General features: G+C 38.5%; 1 pseudogene; it reads left to right on the top strand.

The window, feature by feature from the left end:
• The first annotated feature begins 254 nt into the window (after window positions 1-254).
• Window positions 255-998, top strand: LOC113613118 (general transcription factor IIF subunit 2 pseudogene; annotated as a pseudogene).
• Window positions 999-20,809: the final 19,811 nt, after the last annotated feature.

Below are 20,809 nucleotides of genomic sequence, written 5' to 3'. Positions count from 1 at the left end.
AAAAAGAATCTAGACACTGTCCTTATAACTTCCACAAAAATAAACTCAAAATGGATCACAGAACTCAATGTAAAACAGAAAACTCTAAAATTCCTAGAAGGCCCCCGGGCTCCCAGCATCTGAGCAGGTGGACCCCGGCTCTTCACAATCAGCTCCCGGCCAGGGCTTGCCCTGTGCTCTGGTCCCTTGCCCCGTAGCCCCCCAGCTCCTGGGGCCGCTGCTGTGGCCTGCACGCCTCCGTTGGTGACAGACCCATGGAGGAAAGAGGGGAACTCAGCCTGACCGGCGCCAAACAGAACACCAGAGTGTGGCTGGTGAAGGTTCCTAAATATTTGTCACAGCAATGGGCTAAAGGTCCTGGAAGAGGTGAAGTTGGGAAACTGTGGATTGCCAAAAATCAAGGAAGGATGGAGGTGTCATTTACTTTGAATGAGGCCCTTGCAAATATTCATGATATTGGCGGAAAATCAGCTTCAGGCAGTGCTCCTAGAGTACATATATTTGTCTTGCAAAGTGTTGGGGGGACAGGCATTAACAGTGTCTAATAAGAGCTCATCGGATAAGCTTTCACTGGAAGGAATAGTGGTACAAAGAGTTGAATGTTGACCCACTGCCAGTGAAAAGTACATGAGATTAAAGAGATTACAAATAGAAGAATCTTCCAAACCTGTAAGGCTATTACAGCAACTGAACAAAGCTGCAACAACCAATTACAAACCTGTTGTTAATCATCAGTACAATATTGAATATGAAAGGAAAAAGAAAGATGGAAAACGAGCTCGAGCTGATAACACATTTTAGACATGCTGTTTTCAGCTTTTGAGAAACATCAATATTATAATCTTAAGGACTTGGTGGACATCACAAAACAGCCTGTGTCGTACCTGAAGGAAATCTTAAAAGAAATTGGTATTCAAAATGTAAAAGGGCTCCACAAAAACACATGAGAGCTGAAGCCAGAGTACAGACATTATCAAGGAGGAGAAAAGAATGATTAAGCACATTCAAAGCCTGCCTGCTAACAGAACAACTAAAGTGTGATGAGATAAGCAAATGGCCTTGATACGTGAATCCTTGAGCACCATCTGTTACAGGGGGAAAATGAATGGTACTTTAATTTCTCTAGGTAAATTTTTAAAACAATACTTCTTTTTCTTTTTAACAGTTGAAATGAAATTTTATTATTTTTTAAATTAAATTTTATTTTTTTTATACAGCAGGTTCTTATTAGTCATCCATTTTATACACCTCAGTGTATACACGTCAAACCCAATCTCCCAATTCATCAACTGCCACCCTCACCCCATGTTGCTTTCCCCCCTTGGTGTCCATGTGTTTTTTCTCTACTACTGTGTCTCAATTTCTGCTCTGGAAACCGGTTCATCTGTACCATTTTCTAGGTTCCACATATATGCGTTAATATACGATATTTGTTTTTCTCTTTCTGACTTACTTCACTCTGTAAGAGAGTCTCTAGATGCATCCATGTCTCTACAAATGACCCAATTTCGTTCCTTTGTATGGCTGAGTAATATTCCATTGTATATATGTACCACATCTTCTTTATCCATTCATCTGTCGATGGGCATTTAGGTTGCTTCCACGACCTGGCTATTGTAAATAGTGCTGCAATGAACATTGGGGTGCATGTGCCTTTTTGAATTATGGTTTTCTCTGAGTATATGCCCAGTAGTGGGATTGCTGGGGCGTATGACAGTTCTATTATTAGTTTTTTAAGGAACCTCCATACTGTTCTCCATAGTGGCTGTATCAGTTTACATTCCGACCAACAGTGCAGGAGGGCTCTCTTTTCTCCACACCCTCTGCAGCATTTGTTCTTTGTAGATTTTCTGATGATGCCCATTCTAACTGGTGTGAGGTGATACCTCATTGTAGTTTTGATTTGCATTTCTCTAATAATTAGTGATGTTGAGCAGCTTTTCATGTGCTTCTTGGCCATCTGTATGTCTTCTTTGGAGAAATGTCTATTCAGGTCTTCTGCCCATTTTTGGATCGGGTTGTTTGTTTTTTTTAATATTGAGCGGCAGGAGCTGATTATATATCCTGGAGATTAAATCCTTTATCCAATGATTCATTTGCAAATATTTTCTCCCATTCTGAGAGTTGTCTTTTCATCTTGTTTATGGTTTCCTTTGCTGTGCAAAAGCTTTTAAGTTTCATTAGGTCCCATTTGTTTATTTTTGTTTTTACTTCCATTACTCTAGGAGGTGGATCAAAAAATATCTTACTGTGATTTATGTCAAAGAGTGTTCTTCCTATGTTTTCCTCTAAGAGTTTTATAGTGCCCGGACTTACATTTAAGTCTCTAATCCATTTTGAGTTTATTTTTGTGTATGATGTTAGGGAGTGTTCTAATTTCATTCTTTTACATGTAGCTGTCCAGTTTTCCCAGCACCACTTATTGAAGAGACTGTCTTTTCTCCATTGTATATCCTTGCCTCCTTTGTCATAGATTAGTTGACCACAGGTGCGTGGGTTTATCTCTGGGCTATCTTGTTCCATTGATCTATATTTCTGTTTTTGTGCCAGTACCATATTGTCTTGTTTGCTGTAGTTTTGTAGTATGCTCTGAAGCCAGGGAGTCTGATTCCTCCAGCTCCGTTATTTTCCTTCAGGACTGCTTTGGCTATTTGGGGTCTTCTGTTTCTCCATACAAATTTTAAGATTTTTTGTTCTAGTTCTATAAAAACTGCCATTGGTAATTTGATAGGGATTGCATTGAATCTGTATATTGCTCTGGGTAGTATAGTCATTTTCACAATATTTATTCTTCCAGTAGAGGAACATGGTATATCTCTCCATCTGTTTGTATCATCTTTAATTTCTTTCATCAGTGTGTTATAGTTTTCTGCATACAGGTCTTTTGTCTCCTTAGGTAGGTTTATTCCTAGGTATTTTATTTTTTTATTGCAATGGTAAATGGGAGAGTTTCCTTAATTTCTCTTGCAGATGTTTCATCATTAGTGTATAGGAATGCAAGAGATTTCTGTGCATTAATTTTGTATCCTGCAACTTTATCAAATTCATTGATTACCTCTAGTAGTTTTCTGGTGGCATCTTTAGGATTCTCTATGTATAGTATCATGTCATCTGCAAACAGCGACAGTTTTACTTCTTCTTTTCCAGTTTGTATTCCTTTCCTTTCTTTCTCTTCTCTGATTGCCGTGGATAGGACTTCCAAAACTATGTTGAATAATAGTGGTGAGAGTTGATGTCCTTGTCTTGTTCCTGATCTTAGAGGAAATGCTTTCAGTTTTTCACCATTGAGAATGATGTTTGCTGTGGGTTTGTCATATATGGCCTTTATTATGTTGAGGTAGCTTCCCTCTATGCCCACTTTCTGGAGAGTTTTTATCATAAATGGGTGTTGAATTTTGTCAAAAGCTTTTTCTGCATCTATTGAGATGATCATATGGTTTTTCTCCTTCAGTTTGTTAATATGGTGTATCACACTGATTGATTTGCATATATTGAAGAATCCTTGCATCTCTGAGATAAATCCCACTTGATCTTGGTGTATGATCCTTTTAATGTGTTGTTGGTTTCTGTTTGCTAGTATTTTGTTGAGGATTTTTGTATCTATATTCATCAGTGATATTGGTCTGTAATTTTCTTTTTTTGTAGTATCTCTGTCTGCTTTTGGTATCAGCGTGATGGTGGTCTCACAGAATGAGTTTGGGAGTTTTCCTTCCTCTGCAAATTTTTGGAAGAGTTTGAGAAGGATGGGTGTTAGCTCTTCTCTAAATGTTTTTTTTCCTTAATAGATTTATTTATTTTTACCTGCGTTGGGTCTTCATTTCTGCTTGCGGGCTTTCTCTAGTTGAGGCAAGCGGGAGCTGCTCTTCACTGTAGTGTGCGGGCTTCTCATTGGGGTGGCTTCTCTTGTTGCGGAGCACAGGCTCTAGGCACGTGGGCTTCAGTAGTTGTGGCACACGGGCTCAGTAGTTGTGGCTTGTGTGCTGTAGAGCACAGGCTCAGTAGTTGTTGTGGTGCACGGGCTAAGTTGCTCCGCGGCATGTGGGATCTTCCTGAACCAGGGCTCGAACCCATGTCTCCTTCTTTAGCAGGCAGATTCTTAACCACTGCGCCACCAGGGAAGTCCCAAAGATTGCATCTCTTCTCTAAATGTTTGATAGAATTCACCTGTGAAACCTCTGGTCCTGGAGTTTTGTTTGTTGGAAGATTTTTTTTTTTTTTTGCGGTACATGGGCCTCTCACTGTTGTGGCCTCTCCTGATGTGGAGCACAGGCTCTGGATGCGCAGGCTCAGTAGCCATGGCTCATGGGCCCAGCTGCTCCATGGCATGCAGGATCCTCCCAGAGCGGGGCACGAACCTGTGTCCCCTGCATCGGCAGGCGGACACTCAACCACTGCGCCACCAGGGAAGACCTTGTTTGAAGATTTTTAATCACAGTTTCAATTTCATTACTTGTGATTGGTCTGTTCATATTTTCTATTTCTTCCTGATTCAGTCTTGGAAGGTTATGCCTTTCTAAGAATTTGTCCATTTCTTCCAGGTTGTCCATTTTATCAGCATAGAGTTGCTTGTAGTAGTCTCTTAGGGTGCTTTGTATTTCTGCGGTGTCTGTTTTAACTTGTCCTTTTTCATTTCTAATTTTATTAAAACAGTAATTCTTGTATAGTTGTTTAAGTGATTTTTGAGGAAAAAGAACACATTTATTTATAGACTTAACTTGTATTAAACCAGATTACTCATGATGGGCTTAGGGGTTGGGGTTGAAGAAGGTTTTTCTTTTTAAATATTAACTTTTAAAATGTAAAATTAGGAAATGGGGCTTCCCTGGTGCTGCAGTGGTTGAAAGTCCGCCTGCCGATGCAGGGGACATGGGTTCGTGCCCCGGTCCGGGAAGATTCCACATGCCGTGGAGCGGCTAGGCCCGTGAGCCATGACTACTGAGCCTGTGTGTCCGAAGCCTTTGCTCCACAATGGGAGAGGCTACAACAGTGAGAGGCCCGAGTACCGCAAAAAAAAAAATTAGGAAATGTTTTCTAAATGAGGACTCCCTGTCCTTTTTCTCTCTGAGGAATTGAGGTAATACAGATTCAAAGTGAATGGCATAGCAGGAAAAAAGTAGTCAACTACAGAAACTCTCAAAAGGAATGAAAAAGCCAAAGTTCCTTATTCTTGAAACAAAACAAAAAACCTCCTGGAAAATAACATATGAAAAAAATCTACCTGACCTTGGGTTTGGCAGTAGATTTTCAGGTAAAGCTCCCAAAGCACAATCCATGAAAGAAAAAAATTGTTAATCCTGGACTTCATTAAAATTAAACAATTCTGCTCTGAGAAAGATACTGTTAAGTAAATGAAAACACAAGCCACAGACTGGGAGAGATTATTTGCAAAACACATATCTGGTAAAGGACTGGTATCCAGTATATAAAAAGAAGACTTAAAACTCAACAATCAGAAAACGAATAATCCAATTAAGAAATGGGCAAAAGATTGAAACAGACACCTCACCAAAGAAGATATATAGATTAAAAATAAGCATATGATGCTCAACATCATATGTCATTAGGGAAATGCAAATTAAGCATGAGCTAGCACTACACACCTACTAGAATCGCTAAAATCCAAAATACTGACAACACTAATTGCTGGCAAGGATGCAGGGCAACAGGAACTCTCATTCATTGTGGGTGGGAATGCAAAATAGTATAGGCACATTGAAAGAAAGTTTGGCAGTTTCTTACAAAGCTAAAAATAGTCTAACCATACAATCCAGTAATCATACTCCTAGGTTTGCCCAAATTTGTTGAAAACTTATATTCAAACAAAAACCTGCATATGAATGTTTATAGCAGCTTTATTCATGATTGCCAAAAATGGGAAACAATTAAAATATCATTCAATAGGTGAATGGATAGGGGCTTCCCCGGTGGTGCAGTGGTTGAGAATCTGCCTGCCAATGCAGGGGACACGGGTTTGAGCCCTGGTCTGGGAGGATCCCACATGTCGTGGAGCAACTAGGCCCATGAGCCACAGCTACTGAGCGTGCGCGTCTGGAGCCTGTGCTCCACAACGGGGGGGCCGCGACAGTGAGAGGCCCGCACACCGCGATGAAGAGTGGCCCACGCTCGCCACGACTGGAGAAAGCCCTCGCACAGAAACGAAGACCCAACACAGCCAAAAATAAATATATAAATTTAATAAAAAGAAAAAAATAGGTGAATGGATAAACAAACTGGTCCATCGTACAATGGAATATTATTCAGCAGTCAAAAGAAATAAGCTATCAAACCACACAAAGACATGGAGGAACTTTAAATGCATATTGCTAAGTAAAAGAGGCCAGTCTGTGAAGGCTACATACTGCATGATTCCAACTGTGTGACATTCTGGAAAAGGCAAAACTGTGGAGACAGTAAAAAGATAAGTGGTTGCAAAGGGTTGGGGGAGAGAGAGTATATGGGGACTATTTCTGCTCAATTTTCCTATAAACCTAAAACTGCTCTAAAACATAGTCTATTAACTATGAAAATAAATTTATAAAACATCCACTAGTTTAAAAGCAACACCAAACTGCATATAGTTCAACATAGACCTCTAAGCCCTGGCTCTATATCCACTATGCCCCCTCCCTACCCTCTTCCATACACCCCTTGCCTCTGTACCTTCCTTCATGCCATACCCTCTGCCTGAAGTGCCCTTCTTCAGTCCATCTTTTTCTCAGTGCCTACTCATTCTTTAAGACTCAGCTCAGGCCACAATTCCTTTGTGTTCCCCTAATAAACTATTGCACCCATCAAATTATAATTTTCTGATTATGTGATTGTTCAATTTACTAAATTTTTAACTCCTTGAGGGCAAGGGCTATGCCTTATTCATCTCTGTATCTCCAGCACGTAAAGCATATCTTTTATAGTAAGTGCTCAGTACAATGTTTGTTGAATGAATAAATGAACAACTGAAGGAAGTGGACAAAGATTCTTCTGACTCCAAGTTCATTGTACTTTCTACTGAATCATAGTCATGCTAAGAATACCAATAACAGCATCAAAAATTGCCAGTCAATTTACAGAGTTGTTTTGCAGACTAAATAAGTGAAAGTGATGTGCTCATAGTAGGTACTCAATAAACGTTAATTTAATTTGTTCTTTCGTTATATAGGTAGTAGGCTCCCCACTTTCATGCTTCCCTCCCTTTATACAGAGAGCTACACCAGAGAACTGGACATGGCCAAGATTTCTACAGTGATAAGCAATAAGGAGGAAAGTAAGGACAATGGCTGGCAGATGAGGATTGGTAATTTTTATTAAGAAAAAAAAAAAAGAAAAACAACCTTCAACATACTCTGTATCTTCAAATCTTATAACCTTAAGAGCTTACTTCATGTTCTATCTCACGCCATAAGAATTGTAAACAGAGAGAATGCACAAATACATGTGGCAAGTTCAATACATTTGAAGAAGATGGAAGCCATTAGCTTCAAAGAAGAGTGAGAATTTTGAATGAGCACCACATGGAATGCCCATGTTCAGAGCCCAGATTACAGTTCCAACATCTGCTCTAAGCATGACAAAAAGCCAAGAAAAGGTAGGGCTGTGCAAATTGATTCCCACCCCACCCCATCACATCCCAATCTCTAAAGTATTTCCGATGTGAGAAGGCTTGCATTCTTCATCCAAGGATTTCCTCTCTAGCCTTTGCAGCAGAGGCTCATGCTTGAGGCCTCAGGCTCCACAAAGCAATTGACTCCATGAGTTAAGTTATGATCAGCTGTGAAACTTTTCTGGCTCAGTTCTGGTTTGGTTTGGGAAAGACTCAAAAATATTGTCAAGAATATCAAAATATTACTGTGGTTCAGGCAACACTAAAACAGTCACACTAACTGCTGACATTTTAGACGCCTAATGGTCTCTCAAAGTTCCATGAAGTATAGATTCCTTCATGTCACCAGAGATGTTCCCAAAGTGACAAACATATGTTTTTGGTAAAGAAATATTTTGCGACATCAAGTCTTTGTCACTTTCATGGTTAGGATGAAAATGCCAGGTCCAAGAGCAGCAGTCTGTGAGGAGGATTGTAAAGATAAATGGAATGGATTGTGTCGTCTAGTGCAGTGTTTTTACACTACGTTCCAGACAGTACCAGGGTCCGGTGTGATATTAACAGATGTCCTCAGGAAAAGGATGCTTTGATCAAAAAGAGTTTGGGAAAAAATAGGGTTAAGGAACAATAAACAGATTTCTTCACTGAAGACTTCTCAAATCTTTTAATACACGAACGAGAAATGTGACTCTCCAGAATGCAATATGAAATGCAGCATTTCCCAAACCTATTTGGCCAGAGAACGTTTTTCGAAAAAGACCTATCTATCTCTTGTTGAATTAATGTTCTGGATTATACTGTTTGGTAAATACTAAAATTGTGGAAAGAGCTTGAGCTTTGTTATTCTTTCATAACTGGGCTGGAATTCTAGTTCTAACATTCAATGCCTGTGTGATCTTGGGCAAGTTACTTCACTTCTTTGAATTTTTTCATTTATGAAAACTGGGACAATTATATCTACCTCAAAAGAAATGTCAGGAGGATTAAGTGAGATAATGCACAGTACTTAGCACAATGCCTGGAATGTATAGGTACTCAAGAAATAGCTATAATCATCACATTCATTTCTCATCACCATTATTATCAAGCCACATCTGTGCCTGACAGGCGTACCAAACAGCTTCAAAATAGGTCGGGCCTGAGGACACAAATGGCTATATTTCTGACTGCTTTGGGAACTGAGTGTAAGAAGAGAACTGGACTAGTTGCCTGGAGATATAGCTCCATGACTTATTTGCTGTCTGACATTGGGCAAAGCACTTCACCTGTTTGCATTTCTCTCTCCTTCTGCCAAATATAGGAATGGACTAGGTGACCTCTTACTCTAAAATCCTGTGAACCTCAGCTCTAAAATGCTGTATAAGAGATTTATAAATTTATTGTTGAAGAAATCTGTGATACAGGTTAAATCCAATTATAAAGTATGGTCCTGTATAACAAAGCTATTTTTATGATCCAGCAGATGGCTGGCAGAAACAGTGCTTTGCCAATCTGGTTACAATGAACTCTGTATAGTGAATAATTCTAACAATTGCTTTCTCTGATCCTTGACCCCATAATCGTCACGCTCTAACATTGCTCTAATCAACTAAAGAACTTGATTATGTGTTGTTTTCTTTGTAGATACAGAGAGGGGAGCCGAGTTAAGCTAAGCTATAGAATTTCTAGCTGAGACGTTTATGTCCAATTTCATTATTTTAGAGCTGAGGAAACAGGACAGGAGAGGTTAAGTAACTTGTCAGGGGTCACACAGCCAGTAAGTAGCAGAGCTTTGAATGGGTGTTTGGACTAAATGATTCATCATCTAAGAACTTAGACATATCACTGCAAACTCTCATTCAGACCATATATTAAAATGTTAAATGAAACCAGAAATAGCTATTATAGAAACTCTACTGTTTATGCTTCCCAACCAAGTAAGATGTGTGCTTGTCATTACCCTTTATCCCTGCATTCAAGCCCTCTTCATAGGATGGCCCCTCTAATTGCATGGTGCATGGTGACACAACTTAAAGCATGATAACCTTTGCTGCAGAGCTTCAATTAAAGTTTTTTTAATGTCTAAATACATTACACCCTTAGTTACCTTTGGATACATGCACAGTTCCTTCCACAAAGGCCTCTATTAGTCAAGTATGTCTTTTTCATTTTGAAACCACATGGCTGAAAAAAAATTTTTAAACTAGGTTAACAGAGATATCTTACTATGAATAGCAAAGGTTAGCCTTCAGGCTCTTGCTTTTCTCTACTTATATACTCTCTCATGAGTATATTTATTTCCAGGGCTTCAACACTTATGGAGAATCATACTTCCTAAATCACAGCCCATGTCTCCAACTACCATTGTGACATTGCCTCTTGAACACATTCCTGTTTCTTGGAACTCACATGCTTCAGATTGAACTCATCTTCTAAGTTAGTGGTTCTCAAATCTGGCTGTACATTGAAATCACCTGGGAAACTTCAAAAACTCTCAATGCCTGGACCCCACCCCTAGAGATTCTGATGCAACTGGTTTGGAGCTGGACATGGACATGAGAATTTTGAAAAGCGCCTGGGGTGATTCTAATGTGTGGCCAAGCTTGAGAATCAGTGCTCTAGGTAAAGCCTTGAGTGCCATTTCCTTCATTTCTGTTAACGGTAGCACCATTCTCCTCTTCACTTGGGCTTGAAATCTGGGGCATTCAACCTTCAGCTCTGGGGATAAATGAGATAGAAACAGAATCAAATTTTTGAAAGTGTGAGGTGCTAAGAAAATGCAAGAAATTGTTGTATGCAGTATGCACATGAATCATATGGATTGCTTTAGCAGTTGAGATGTGTTAACTCATTAAACATGTTAAAGGTTATACTGACAATTTATCATCCTAACCTTTTCATTTGGCAAAGCAGAGGAATGAGAGAGAATCTGATCTGGTGGCATGACATAAATCATCAGAGCTATCCTATCCTCCTGTGGGCAGGTCAACCTCATCAATGGGCCCAGATGGCTGGTGCCATGTGCTATCCCCAGAAGTAATTTTGTCAGCGTTGCTAAGGGTGGGCGGGTGGTCCTCTGGTTCCCTTTCACTGGGGAGGAGTGCAGCCATGACAGCTGACCAGCCAAACCACACATAGCAGTTACATTGAGAACCACACGTATGCAACATGGCTCTTGACTGTGTCCCAGAATAGTCCGAGATGGCTAGATGCTGTCCTGCTGTGCATATACTGTCCCTTTAATCAGAGACAAGGCTCAACCTGAGTCACATTGGATTCTTCTTATAACAGGACAAACTGGGAACTTCCAATGCTCAGTTTGTGTACACTCTCTGGTCATTTACATTAGTACCTGCCCTAGGATGGAAGTGCTGCTCAATACTTTAATTTAGGAAGAGCCAATTCAATTTTATTTTTTTCCCAAAAAGGGTATACCTATCTGGCTTCACCTGAGGTTATCCTTCAACATGGAAAATGTGAGCTTGCTTTTCTATTTTCAGTATTGCCACCCCAATTGTGCATGCCATGTTCTACACATTGTATTCTGCAGAACTTTATTCCAGGAAATACATTTTCCTTTGCAGGGATATTGGATACATTATTGTAAGCCACAGAATTGCATTCAAGCTCCAGCTCCACCACTTACTAAGTGCTGTAATGACACAGAGAAAATTGCTTCATCCCTCTGAGTGCACCCTCATTTGTAAAATGGGGATACTACTACTTACCTTAGAGAGTTTTAAGGATTATAAAAGATAACATAAATAACATGTACAAGACATTCTTTAGGCACACAATAAATATAAGTTCGTTGCAAAATTTCATAAGCATATAAATTTAATTCATCCCCAAACCAAGAAAACAGAAAGCTCAAATAACCAAGACTTTAATCTAAAAAAATTAGTGTTCAGAGTGAAAATCCTAAGGCACAGCAACATTATGAAATGGTGTTGAAGGATTCAGCTTCCTGTAGAAAGTTCTTTTCTTTTCACTTAATTCTTTCAATTATATTCAACTCATAAATGTTGTTTGAACACAAGATGTTTAACACTATATTTGTACTACATGAAACAGACAATATAAGACCTGGCCACCTTGGTGATCTCTCAAATTTGTCTTATCTTTTCGATCAACTATCTTGGGTTTTCTATCTATAGAATCATATCTGTAAAAATAATGATAGCTTGTATAATTGCTCAATAGTTAACACTTCTTATTTCAGTTTCTTGCCTCATTGCATTGGCTACCACTTCAAGAATAATGTTGAAGGGAATTCCCTGGCGGTCCAGTGGTTAGGATTCCATGCTTCTACTGCAGGGGGCCCGGGTGCAATCCCTAGTTGGGGAACTAAGATTCCAAAGCTGTGTGGTGTGGCCAAATACATAAATAAATTAATTTTAAAAAGAGAATTAAAAAAAAGAATAATTTGAACATCAGAAGTTATAATGAGCATCTTTGATTTGATTTGATTTTGGCAGGAAAGTCTCTAATATATTTGCCAGTAAGTACTATGCTATTTCTTATAAAGCACAAGAAATTCTTTATCATATTAAATAATACCCCTTTATTTTATTTTATTCCTAGTTTACTAAGAATTATCAGAAAACGGTGTTAAATTTTTATCAAATCTATCTGAACTGATCATATAACATATCCTTTGAGCCAATGATGTAATGTGATATTAAGAGATTTCCTATTATTGAACCATCTTTGCTTTCCTAAGACAAACCCTACTTGGTCATGACATGTTATACTTCAAATATTTTGCAGGGTTTGATTTGGTAGTAGTTTATTTAGGATTTTTTTATGTGAGACAACTTTAGTTTTCTTTTTGGTGCTGCTTTTTGGAAGGGTTTGTTATCAAGGTTATACCAATTTCATTAACTGTATTGAGAAGTATTCCTTCTCTTTGTTTACTTTGCAGGTTTATAGAGCAAGGGAAGTATCAGTGCTATAATATCTTGATTTGGGCCTAACTCCTTTTATTCCCTAAGATGTCATTGGGTGGTTTTTCTCCGTGGTGGAAAAAAATGTACAATAGCTTTCATTTAAAACATTTACAGCTACTCCTGGTTTGTAGCACTTGCTGAGGGACAACTGATATATAGTCTCAGTTTTTTTGTAACAGCTTACCCAACACACTAACTTAGAAAAAAGTCTATTGATCTCTTCTTACCTGTTTTCTGTGTATTTTCATTTCAGGTACCAATGTCATTGCCTTTAGAGGGAAAGATGAGAGATATGTGGAAGGAAGAAGGAGATGGATTGGCTCAAGGAGCATGAGAAATGAAGTCTGGGAGGTTTTCTCTGGGAAGGTTTGCTTTATGGTAGAGATGAGCTTAAATTGATCTTTGGAGGAGGGCTAGTTGCCAGCCAAGATGACTAATTGAGGAGTTGGAGAAATAAATATAATTTCAGTATGTATCACCATCAATTCATATTTGCAGAATAATTGGCACGCCTTCACTTTTTAACACACAACTGTAACTGAAACACACTTTTTTTTGGAAAGGATTCTATTCTTATTTTTTGTAAAAAACATCTTTATTGGAGTATAACTGCTTTACAATGGTGTGTTACTTTGTTTTATAACAAAGTGAATCATTTATACATATACATATGTCCCCACATCTCTCACGTCTTGCATCTCCCTCCCTCCCACTTTCCCTATTCCACTTCTCTAGGTGATCACAAACCACCAAGCTGATCTCCCTGTGCTATGCGGCTGCTTCCCACAAGCTATCTATTTTACATTTGGTAGTATATATAAGTCCATGCCACTCTCTCACTTTGTCCCAGCTTTCCCTTCCCCCAGCCGTATCCATAAGTCCATTCTGTAGGAGGTCTGCATCTTTATTTCCACCTTGCCCCTAGGTTCTTCATAACCATTTTTTTCCTTCCTTTTTTTAGATTCCATATATATGTGTCAACATATGGTATTTACTTTTCTCTTTCTGACTTACTTCACTCTGTATGACAGACTCTAGGTCCATCCACCTCACTACAAATAACTCAATTTTGTTTCCTTTTATGGCTGAGTAATATTCCATTGTATATATGTGCCACCTCTTCTTTATCCATTCATCTGTTGATGGACACTTAGGTTGCTTCCACGTCCTGGCTATTGTAAATAGAGCTGCCATGAACATTTTGGTACATGACTCTTTTTGAATTATGATTTTCTCTGGGTATATGTCCAGTAGTGGGATTGCTGGGGAGTATGGTAGTTCTATTTTTAGTTTTTTAAGGAAACTCCATACTGTTCTCCGTAGTGGCTGTATCAATTTACATTCCCACCAACAGTGCAAGAGGGTTCCCTTTTCTCCACACCCTCTCCAGCATTTACTGTTTGTAGATTTTTTGATTATGGTCATTCTGACCAGTGTGAGATGATATCTCATTGTAGTTTTGATTTGCATTTCTCTAATGATTAATGATGTTGAGCATTCTTTCATGTGCTTCTTGGCAAGCTGTATATTTTCTTTGGAGAAACGTCTATTTAGGTCTTCTGCCCATTTTTCGATTGGGTTGTTTGTTTTTTTGATATTGAGCTGCATGAGCTGCTTATAAATTTGGGAGATTAATCCTTTGTCAGCTGCTTCATTTGCAAATATTTTCTTCCATTCAGAGGGTTGTCTTTTCGTCTTCTTTATGGTTTCCTTTGCTGTGCAAAAGCTTTGAAGTTTCATTAGGTCCCATTTGTTTATTTTTGTTTTTATTTCCATTTCTCTAGGAGGTGGGTCAAAAAGGATCTTGCTGTGATTTCTGTCAGAGTGTTCTGCCTATGTTTTTCTCTAAGAGTTTGATAGTGTCTGGCCTTATATTTAGGTCTTTAATCCATTCTGAGTTTATTTTTGTGTATGGTGTTAGGGAGTTTTATAATTTCATTCTTTTACATGTAGCTGTCCAGTTTTCCCAGCACCACGTATTGAAGTGGCTGTCTTTTCTCCACTGTATATTCCTGCATCCTTTATCAAAGATAAGGTGACCATATGTGCGTTGGTTTATCTCTGAGCTTTCTATCCTGTTCCATTGATATATATTTTGGTTTTTGTACCATACTGTCTTGATAACTGTAGCTTTGTAGTATAGTCTGAAGTCAGGAAGCCTGATTCCTACAGCTCCGTTTTTCTTTCTGAACATTGCTTTGGCTATTCGGGGTCTTTTGTGTTTCCATACAAGTTGTGAGATTTTCTAGTTGTACTTCTGTGAAACATGCCAGTGGTAGTTTGATAGGGATTGCATTGAATCTGTAGATTGCTTTGGGTAGTAGAGTCATTTTCACAATGTTGATTCTTCCAATCCAAGAAAATGGTATATCTCTCCATCTATTTGTATCATCTTTAATTTCTTTCATCAGTGTCTTATAATTTTCTGCATACAGGTCTTTTGTCTCCTTAGGTAGGTTTATTCCTAGGTATTTTATTCTTTTTGTTGCAATGGTAAATGGGAGTGTTTTCTTTTTTTTTTTTTAACATCTTTATTAGAGTATAATTGATTTACAATGGTATGTTAGTTTCAGCTTCACAACAAAATGAATCAGTTATATATATACATATATTCCCATATCTCTTCCCGCTTGCGTCTCCCTCCCTCCCACCCTCCCTATCCCACCCCTCCAGGCGGTCACAAAGCACCGAGCTGATCTCCCTGTGCTATGCGGCTGCTTCCCACTAGCTATCTACCTTACGTTTGGTAGTGTATATATGTCCATGCCTCTTTATCGCTTTGTCACCGTTTACACTTCCCCCTCCCCATAGCCTCAAGTCCATTCTCTAGTAAGTCTGTGTCTTTATTCCTGTTTCACCCCTAGGTTTTTCATGACATTTTTTTTTTAAATTCCATATATATGTGTTAGCATACGGTATTTGTCTCTCTCTTTCTGACTTACTTCACTCTGTATGACAGACTCTAGGTCTATCCACCTCATTACAAATAGCTCAATTTCGTCTCTTTTTATGGCTGAGTAATATTCCATTGTATATATGTGCCACATCTTCTTTATCCATTCATCCGATGATGGACACTTAGGTTGTTTCCATCTCTGGGCTATTGTAAATAGAGCTGCAATGAACATTTTGGTACATGACTCTTTTTGAATTATGGTTTTCTCAGGGTATATGCCCAGTAGTGGGATTGCTGGGTCATATGGTAGTTCTATTTGTAGCTTTTTAAGGAACCTCCATACTGTTCTCCACAGTGGCTGTATCAATTTACATTCCCACCAACAGTGTAAGAGGGTTCCCTTTTCTCCACACCCTCTCCAGCATTTATTGTTTCTAGATTTTTTGATGATGGCCATTCTGACTGGTGTGAGATGATATCTCATTGTAGTTTTGATTTGCATTTCTCTCATGATTAGTGATGTTGAGCATTCTCTCATGTGTTTGTTGGCACTCTGTATATCTTCTTTGGAGAAATGTCTATTTAGGTCTTCTGCCCATTTTTGGATTGGGTTGTTTTTTTGTTATTAAGCTGCATAAGCTGCTTATAAATTTTGGAGATCAATCCTTTGTCAGTTGCTTCATTTGCAAATATTTTCTCCCATTCTGAGGGTTGTCTTTTGGTCTTCTTTATGGTTTCCTTTGCTGCGCAAAAGCTTTTAAGTTTCATTAGGTCCCATTTGTTTACTCTTGTTTTTATTTCCATTACTCTAGGAGGTGGGTCAGAAAGAATCTTGCTGTGATTTATGTCATAGAGTGTTCTGCCTATGTTTTCCTCTAAGAATTTGATTGTTTCTGGCCTTACATTTAGGTCTTTAATCCATTTTGAGCTTATTTTTGTGTATGGTGTTAGGGAGTGATCTAACTTCATACTTTTACATGTAGCTGTCCAGTTTTCCCAGCACCACTTATTGAATAGGCTGTCCTTTCTCCACGGTACATTTCTGCCTCCTTTGTCAAAGATAAGGTGACCATATGTGCGTGGGTTTATCTCTGGGCTTTCTATCCTGTTCCATTGATCTATCTTTCTGTTTTTGTGCCAGTACCATACCGTTTTGATAACTGTAGCTTTGTAGTATAGTCTGAAGTCTGGGAGCCTGATTCCTCCAGTTCCTTCTTTCGTTCTCAAGATTGCTTTGGCTATTCGGGGTCTTTTGTGTTTCCATACAAATTGCAAAATTTTTTGTTCTAGTTCTGTGAAAAATGCCAGTGGTAGTTTGATAGGGATTGCATTGAATCTATAGATTGCTTTCGGTAGTAGAATCATTTTCACAATGTTGATTCTTCCAATCCAAGAACATGGTATATCTCTCCATCTATTTGTAGCATCTTTAATTTCTTTCATCAGTGTCTTATAATTTTCTGCATACAGATCTTTTGTCTCCTTAGGTAGGTTTATTCCTAGATATTTTATTCTTTTTGTTGCAATGGTAAATGGGAGTGTTTTCTTGATTTCACTTTCAGATTTTTCATCATTAGTATATAGGAATGCCAGAGATTTCTGTGCATTAATTTTGTATCCTGCCACTTTACCAAATTCATTGATTAGCTCTAGTAGTTTTCTGGTGGAATGTTTTCTTAAATTCACTTTCAGATTTTTCATCATTAGTGCATAGGAATGCAAGAGATTTCTGTGCATTACTTTTGTATCCCGCTACTTAACAAAATTCATTGATTAGCTCTAGTAGTTTTCTGGTGGCATCTTTAGGATTCTCTATGAATAGTATCATGTCATCTGCAAACAGTGACAGCTTTACTTCTTCTTTTCCGATTTGGATTCTTTTATTTCCTTTTCTTCTCTGATTGCTGTGGCTAAAACTTCCAGAACTATGTTGAATAAGAGTGGTGAGAGTGGGCAACCTTGTCTTGTCCTGATCTTAGTGGAAATGGTTTCAGTTTTTCACCATTGAGCATGATGTTGGCTGTGGGTTTGTCATATATGGCCTTCATTATGTTGAGGAAAGTCCCCTCTAACCCTACTCTATGCAGGGTTTTTATCGTAAATGGGTGTTGAATTTTGTCGAAAGCTTTCTCTGCATCTATTGAGATGATCATATGGTTTTTCTCCTTCAATTTGTTAATATGGTTTATCACATTAATTGATTTGTGTATATTGAAGAATCGTTGCATTCCTGGGATAAACCCCACTTGATCATGGTGTAGGATCCTTTTAATGTGATGTTGGATTCTGTTTGTTAGTATTTTGTTGAGGATTTTTGCATGTATGTTCATCAGTGATATTGGCCTGTAGTTTTCTTTCTTTGTGACATCCTTGTCTGGTTTTGGTATCAAGGTGACGGTGGCCTCGCAGAATGAGTTTGGGAGTGTCCTACCTCTGCTATATTTTGCAAGAGTTTGAGAAGGATAGGTGTTAGCTCTTCTCTAAACGTTTGATAGAATTCGCCTGTGAAGCCATGTGGTCCTGGGCTTTTGTTTGTTGGAAGATTTTTAATCACAGTTTCAATTTCAGTGCTTGTGATTGGCCTGCTCATATTGCTATTTCTTCCTGGTTCAGTCTCAGAAGGTTGTGCATTTCTAAGAATTTGTCCATTCCTTTCAGGTTGTCCATTTTATTGGCATATAGTTGCTTGCAATAATCTCTCATGATCCTTTGTATTTCTGCAGTAACAGTTGTTACTTCTTTTTCATTTCTAATTCTATTGATTTGAGTCTTCTCCCTTTTATTCTTAATGACTCTGGCTAATCGTTTATCAATCTTGTTTATCTTCTCGAAGAACTAGCATTTAGTTTTACTGATCTTTGCTTTCATTTCCTTCATTTCTTTCTCATTTATTTCTGATGTGATCTTTATGATTTCTTTCCTTCTACTAACTTTGGGGTTTCTTTTGTTCTTCTTTCTCTAATTGCTTTAGGTGTAAGGTTAGGTTGTTTATTTGAGATGTTTCTTGTTTCTTAAGGTAGGATTGTATGGTTATAAACTTCCCTCTTAGAACTGCTTTTGCTGCATCCCATAGATTTTGGGTCGTCGTGTTTGCATTGTCATTTGTTTCTAGGTATTTTGTGATTTCCTCTTTGATTTGTTCAGTGATCTCTTGGTTATTCAGTAGTGTATTGTTGAGCCTCCATGTGTTTGTATTTTTTACAGATTTTCCTGTAATTGATATCTAGTCTTATAGCATTGTGGTCAGAAAAGATACTTGATATGATTTCAGTTTTCCTAAATTAATGAAGGCTCGATTTGTGACCCAAGATATGATCTAACCTGGAGAACATTCCCTGAGCACTTGAGAAGAATGTGTATTCTGTTGTTTTTGGATGGAATGTCCTATAAATATCAAGTAAGTCCATCTTGTTTAATGTATCATTTAAAGCTTGTGTTTCCCTATTTATTTTCATTTTGGATGATCTGTCCACTGGTGAAAGTGGGGTGTTAATGTCCCCTACTACGATCGTGTTACTGTCAATTTCCCCTCTTATGGCTGTTAGCATTTGCCTTATGTATTGAGGTGCTCCTATGTTGGGTGCATAAATATTTACAATTTTTATGTCTTCTCCTTGGACTGATCCCTTGATCATTATTATGTAGTGTCCTTTCTTGTCTCTTGTGATAGCCTTTATTTTAAAGTCTATTTTGTCTGTGATGAGATTCGCTACACTAGCTTTCTTTTGATTTCCATTTGCATGGAATATCTTTTTCTATCCTCTCACTTTCAATCTGTATGTGTCCTTAGGTCTGAGGTGGGTCTCTTATAGACAGCATATATATGTGTCTTGTTTTTGTATCCATTCAGCCAGTCTATGTCTTTTGGTTGGAGCATTTAATCCATTTACATTTAAGGTGATTATCGGTATGTATGTTCCTATTACCATTTTCTTAGATGTTTTGGGTTGGTTATTGTAGGTCTTTTCTTTCTTTTGTTTTTCCTGCCTAGACAAGTTTCTTTAGCATTTGTTGTAAAGCTGGTTTGGTGGTGCTGAACTCTCTGAGCTTTTGCTTTTCTGTAAAGGATTTAATTTCTCCATGAAATCTGAATGAGAACCTTGCTGGGTAGAGTAATCTTGGTTGTAGGTTTTTCTCCTTCATCACTTTAAATATGTCCTGCCAGTCTCTTCCGGCTTGCAGAGTTTCTGCCAAAAGATCAGCTGTTAACCTTATGGGGATTCCCTTGTGTGTTATTTGTTGTTTTGCCCTTGCTGCTTTTAATATGTTTTCTTTGCATTTAATTTTTGACAGTTTGATTAATATGTGTCTTGGCGTGTTTCTCCTTGGATTTATCCTGTATGGGACTTTCTGTGCTTCCTGGAGTTGATTAACTATTTCCTTTCCCATATTAAGGAAGTTTTCAACTATAATCTCTTCAAATATTTTCTCTGTCTCTTTATTTTTCTCTTCTTCCTCTGGGACCCGTATAATTCGCATGTTGGTGTGTTTAGTGTTGTCCCAGAGGTCTCTGAGACTGTCCTCAATTCTTTTCAATCTTTTACCTTTATTCTGCTCTGCAGTAGTTATTTCCACTATTTTATCTTCCAGGTCACTTATCCGTTCTTCTGCCTCAGTTATTCAGCTATTGATCCCTTCTAGAGAATTTTTAATTTCATTTATTGTGTTGTTCATCAGTGTTTGTTTGCTCTTTAGTTCTTCTAGGTCCTTGTTAAACGTTTCTTGTATTTTCTCCATTCTGTTTACAAGATTTTGGATCATCTTTACTATCATTATTCTTAATTCTTTTTCAGGTAGACTGCATATTTCATCTTCATTTGTTAGGTCTGGTGGGTTTTTGCCCTGCTCCTTCATCTGCTGTGTGTTTTTCTGTCTTCTCATTTTGCTTAACTTACTGTGTTTTGGGTCTCCTTTTCGCAGGCTGCAGGTTCGTGGTTCCCGTTGTTTTTGGTGTCTGTCCCCAGTGGCTAAGTTTGGTTCAGTGGGTTGCGTAGGCTTCCTGGTGGAGGGGACTAGTGCCTGTGTTCTGGTGGATGAGGCTGGATCTTGTCTTTCTGGTGGGCAGGTCCATGTCTGATGGTGTGTTTTGGGTTGTTTGTGGCCTTATTACGGTTTTAGGCACCCTCTCTGCTAATGGACGGGGTTGTGCTCCTGTCTTGCCAAATGTTTGGCATAGGGTGTCCAGCACTGTAGGTTGCTAGTTGTTGAGTGGAGCTGGGTCTTGGCGTTGAGATGGAGATCTCTGAGAGATTTTCGCTGTTTGATATTATGTGGAGCTGGGAGGTCTCTTGTGGACCAGTGCCCTGAACTTGGCTCTCCCACCCAAGAGGCAGAGCCTTGACGCCTGGCTGGAGCACCAAGAGCCTGTCATCCACACAGCTCAGAATA

The sequence above is a fragment of the Aethalodelphis obliquidens genome, unplaced genomic scaffold (genome assembly GCF_003676395.1).
Source record: "Aethalodelphis obliquidens isolate GAN/ISIS:26980383/991018 unplaced genomic scaffold, ASM367639v1 scaffold85, whole genome shotgun sequence".
NCBI classification, from domain to species: domain Eukaryota; kingdom Metazoa; phylum Chordata; class Mammalia; order Artiodactyla; family Delphinidae; genus Aethalodelphis; species Aethalodelphis obliquidens.
This window is presented reverse-complemented; position numbering and strand designations above follow the sequence as displayed.